Below are 5,000 nucleotides of genomic sequence, written 5' to 3'. Positions count from 1 at the left end.
TGATTCGAACCCCAGACAAGCTGAGTCTCAGGTTCTAGATTTACATCACTCGATTTCATCAGCTATTGCCAGCGCCATGGGTAATATGTCCAATATCATTTCACAATCAGTGTCTCAAGCTCTTAGGGCGCAGAACCCAGTCACCGCTCCCGCGGTTGCCACGGTTCCTAGTACCTCCAGAACTGTTGATACAGATGGCTTAGTTCCATCAAGAGATGACGTGCTGAGTTCACGTAAACGAGCCTGCCCGCGCCAGGCGGAAAAAGCGCGTCACTGGAAATCCGCTCGGTCTCGCCCCGAGCCTAGTACTGACTCTGAAATTGAGTCGCATGAGGAGGATTTGAGTGAGGACCTTTACGCCTCTGATACGGACCTGGAAGGGGTCCAAGTGGCTGATGATTTTACGGGTTTCCACCCCCCTCCCCCTCCTTCTGGCCCAGGTCCGGAAGCTGGTACCTCGGGTCCTGACTCCCTGGTGGACCCACAGGGTGAACCCCTGTTTGATCCCGACAGCCTACACCACCCCAGGTCGGCAGAATGGTTGCCCATTCCTCATGTGGCCCACTATTTGGAAAATAGAATTAGGAAACCTCTCTCAAAAGAGACTCGGAATAAGTTGAAGGCGGAATGCCCCCGGCCCCTTATACCGAATAAAGTGTGCGAGACACCTAATGTGGACCCCAAAATGGTCCAATTCCTTTCTAAGTCGGGCTTTAACCCCCGCAAAGGCCTTGACTCGGCCCTCCGGGCTTGTCAGGATAAGCTCCTAGACAGCCTAGGACCCCTGACGAAAATATTCGAGATGGCTGAGACTGCCAGATCTGAGGGTTCGACCATTGACCCAGAAGAACTAAGTGGTTGGGCACAACGTGCCGTTTGTTTAATAGGGAACGTCAATTCCTCCCTCTCCATAGAACGTAGGAAGGCTCTTCTTATGAAGATCGAGCCCAAATTATCCAATATGGCTCTGACTGAACCGGGCAAGGAGGCTCAGGGACTCCTGTTTGGAGATAGTTTTATTAAAGATTTGGGGAAGTTTGTGGGAGCGTTTACCGCTCTTGATAAAGCGCAGAGCTCCATGCGCAGAGTTTTTCAGGGGCGTGTCTCTGGCAGGGCCGGCAGCTTCAGGGGCCGTCTGTCCGGCCGCGTCCAGTTCCAGTCGCGCGGTAGCGCTCGAGGCCCCTACCATCAGCGTTCGTCCTTCCAGGACCAGAGGCAGCAGTCCTCCTCCTTCTTCCCTTCTAGAGGCCAATCCTACCGTCCAAGAGGATTCCGAGGCGCTGTTGGTTCCAGACGTCCGCTCGGTAAGTCCTCAGACTCTGGGGTGTTCTTCCAGCCATTGTATCGGGGGCAGACTCCGACATTTTTTGCCCGCCTGGAGCCGTGTCACATCCGATCCGTGGGTGCTGGCCACGGTTCAGGGTTTTCAGATAGAGCTGGTGGTTGCGCAGTTATCGCTCCCAGAGCCTCATCCACTGGTCTGGGCGGACCCGGCCCGGTCTCTATTGGATCTGGAACTCCATTCCCTTTTGGTCAAAGGGGCGATAGAGAGAGCTCCTCCCCATTCGGTCGGGGTAATCAGCTCCATCTTCTTGGTGGAAAAGAAAGGAGGCCAATTTCGCCCAGTAATAAATTTACGGAACCTGAACAGATTTGTGCGCTATCGCCATTTCAAAATGGAAGGGATTCATCTTCTCAGGGACCTTCTTCTTCCAGGGGACTGGTTAGCGAAAGTGGACCTGAAGGATGCATACCTGACGGTTCCGGTGTCCCCCCAATCCAGGTTTCTTCTGCAATTCCGCTGGCGGGGCCTCCTCTGGCAGTTCACGTGCCTACCGTTTGGCCTCTCATCAGCCCCTTGGTGTTTCACCAAGTTGATGAGACCAGTGGTAGCTTGGCTCCGCAGTCAGGGTGTTCGTCTTGTGATTTACTTAGACGACATCCTCTTCATGGCTCAGTCCCCGTCCGAACTCCGGTCGCATCTGCACTCGGCAATGACCCTCATTACGGGCCTTGGTTTTGTCCTCAACACCGAGAAGTCCTGTCTACAGCCCTCCAGGTCAGTGGAGTTTCTGGGTTTCGTGGTAGACTCCACCGAGCTATCCCTTTCCCTACCACGGACCAAGGTCAAATCCATACGGAAAGAGCTTTGTCACGCTCTGAGGCTCCCTCAGTTGTCTCTTCGGCACTTGGCTCGCATCATCGGCCTCCTCTCCTCCTCCATCCAGGCGATTTTCCCGGCTCCTCTTCATTACAGAGCATTACAACGGCTGAAGATTGCCCACTTACAGACGGGGGCTTCATATGCGGATCTGGTGTCTCTGGATCGCGAGACGAGGGACGAACTGGTGTGGTGGATCTCCAACCTCGACGCATGGAACGGCAAAGCTCTCGTGGGGCCCCAACCCGATCTGATTGTGGAGTCGGATGCCAGCCTTCTCGGCTGGGGTGCATACTGCAATGGGGTCTCCACCGGAGGTCCATGGTCAGGCAACGAGACTCTTCTCCATATCAACGCTCTGGAACTTTTAGCAGGGTCCTTCGCCATACGCAGCTTCACCAGCGACAGGATATCAGCGTGCGTCAGACTCAGGATGGACAACGTGTCTGCTGTGCGTTATGTGAATGCCATGGGAGGCACCCATTCTTCGATACTGACCCATCTGGCGAAGGAGTTTTGGACGTTTTGCCTCGACAAAGGCTTCACGGTGGTCGCGGAGCATATTCCTGGGCTCCACAATACCTTCGCGGATTGGAGTTCTCGTCACTCGTCGGATTTCAGCGACTGGAGGTTAGATCCGACGGTGTTCTCCTCTATCTTGTCGATTTGGGGGCCCCTGTCGGTGGATCTCTTTGCCTCTCGCTGGAACGCGCAGCTTCCGCGTTTTTACAGTTGGAGACCGGACCCCCTTTCGGAAGCTGTAGACGCCCTCCTACAGGATTGGTCGGGTCTTCGAGCTTACGCTTTCCCTCCATTTGCTCTCATTCCGAGAGTTCTGTCTCAGGTTCGGCGTCAACGGGCGGAAGTGATCCTGGTAGTTCCCTTCTGGCGGGCCCAGTCTTGGTTCCCTCAACTCTTGGAGCTCCTAGCGGAGGACCCACGGTTGCTGCCGTCGTTTCTGGATCTCCTTCGCGGTCCCCTGGACCAGCGTCACCCGCTGGTGTTGGACGGCTCTCTCACTCTCCTCGCGTGCAGGATATCGGGGATCAGTGGAGTGTCTCTGGCTTATCGAGAACGACTCATTTCCTTTTGGAGAGCGCATGGGCCCCCGGCACCCGACGGGCTTATCAGTCAGCCTGGGGGCGCTGGTCTAGTTGGTGCTTGGGCCGGAGTCTGGATCCCTTTTCGGCACCTGTGACGGACATGCTCGAGTTCCTGTCGTCCCTTTTTGAGGAGGGTAAAGCCTATAGGTCCATTAACCTCTTCCGCTCCGCCATTTCTTCTCGCCACCGGGGTTTTTCGGGCTGTCCGGCAGGTCAACACCCGTTGGTCTGTCGTCTTCTTAAGGGTTCTCGCCTTTCTCGTCCGCCTAGACCACGTTTCACCTCATCCTGGGATGTTATGCTGGTCCTTCGTTTTTCCTCGGTTTGGCCGCTTAACTCGGATTTATCCCTTCGTCAACTTTCAGCCAAGCTGGTCACCCTTCTTTGCTTGGTGTCTTGCAAAAGGGTCTCGGACGTGCGTGCCTTGGATTTCGATGCCTTGTCTTTTACTCCTGACGGGGTGTCCTTTAACATTTCTCGTCGCACCAAAACTAATCTCCGGTCGGTTTCCTATCCGGCCTTTCCGGATAACGGTTCCCTTTGTCCGGTGCAATGTTTGCAGGAATATTTAAGCCGCACGTCTTCCTTACGTGATCCGCTTTTCCCTCAACTATTTGTGTCCTTCCGCAGGCCTTTTCGGCCGGTTGCCGCTGTCACCCTTTCTCGGTGGGTCAAGTGGATTTTGTCGCTGGCCGGCGTGGATACATCGATTTTCACGGCTCATTCGGTACGGGGTGCTTCGGCTACCTCCATGACGGTTGCCGGGGCTCGCTTGGAGGATGTCCTTCGGTTGGCGGATTGGTCTAGGGCCTCGACGTTTAGGGAGTTCTACTTCCGACCTCCGCCTCATGCCTTTTCTTCTGTGATGTCTTCGCTTTAAACTTGCAATACGAAGCCTCCGTGTCTTGTTATAAAATTGCATGATTTTCCTATTGTATGACGTAAAGTCATGATTTTATTAAAGACACGGAGGCGAGTATTGCCCTCCCGTTTTTCACCCACCCTTATTTAGGTTGGACTCGGAGTTTCATCTCGTGGTATTATTTGTTTATCGTATTAATGTTATTTATTGCGGTGTATTTACTTATGTATATTTTTCTTCGCTATAGAATGTGTTGGTATTCAGTGTTTTATTCATTTTATTGTATTTGATTCCTCCTGCCACAGGATTGGTTCCGATTTCAGGTTCCACGTATTACCGTCTCTATTTTCTATTGTTTCTCAGGTTGATTCTGGGTCTTCATCCTTTCATGATCCCGAGGAGTTCATCGTTCTGCTTGACCGCTGTTTCGGTTCAGTTCTGAGGTTCGGTTTCTGAGTTCGCGGATCCCAGCCGGAGGTCGCTTGGAGGAGTGTTCGGTTCGTGTATGGTCGGCTAGTCGCGTCAAAGAAAGAGGAAGAGATGTGGGAGGAATACCTATTTATGGACTGTTTAGGGGAGTGGTTAGTTGGGGGTTTGTCCTTAATTTCTTATGTTAACTCTTTGCTGCTGGGAGTAAAGTAAAGAAAGTATTACGCAATACTCGCCTCCGTGTCTTTAATAAAATCATGACTTTACGTCATACAATAGGAAAATCATGCAATTGTAGCCTTTACCTAAGAGACTGTCAGAAACAATTTTATGTCCTGTACCTTTAACTGTACGCCCGGTTATGCTCTCCAGCCATTCCCGAATGACTCCCCCCCTAAAGGACAACTCCGCTGTTCAACATTTCAGTCTCCATTTCTCTAAACTG

The 5,000-nt window shown here is 52.8% G+C and overlaps 1 long non-coding RNA gene across 1 annotated transcript in view; it reads left to right on the top strand.

Annotated features, from left to right (window-relative positions):
- Positions 1–4,775, top strand: part of LOC122942375 — a 105,193-nt gene extending 100,418 nt beyond the window's left edge. Inside the window, exon 3 of the long non-coding RNA XR_006390546.1 lies at positions 4,490–4,775. This is a non-coding gene — a long non-coding RNA (uncharacterized LOC122942375). The remainder of the gene's footprint in view (positions 1–4,489) is intronic.
- The last annotated feature ends 225 nt before the right edge of the window (positions 4,776–5,000 follow it).

The sequence above is a fragment of the Bufo gargarizans genome, chromosome 6, assembly GCF_014858855.1.
Source record: "Bufo gargarizans isolate SCDJY-AF-19 chromosome 6, ASM1485885v1, whole genome shotgun sequence".
Taxonomy (NCBI): domain Eukaryota; kingdom Metazoa; phylum Chordata; class Amphibia; order Anura; family Bufonidae; genus Bufo; species Bufo gargarizans.
Note: the sequence above shows the minus strand (reverse complement) of the source record. Positions and strands in the feature narration are given on the sequence as shown.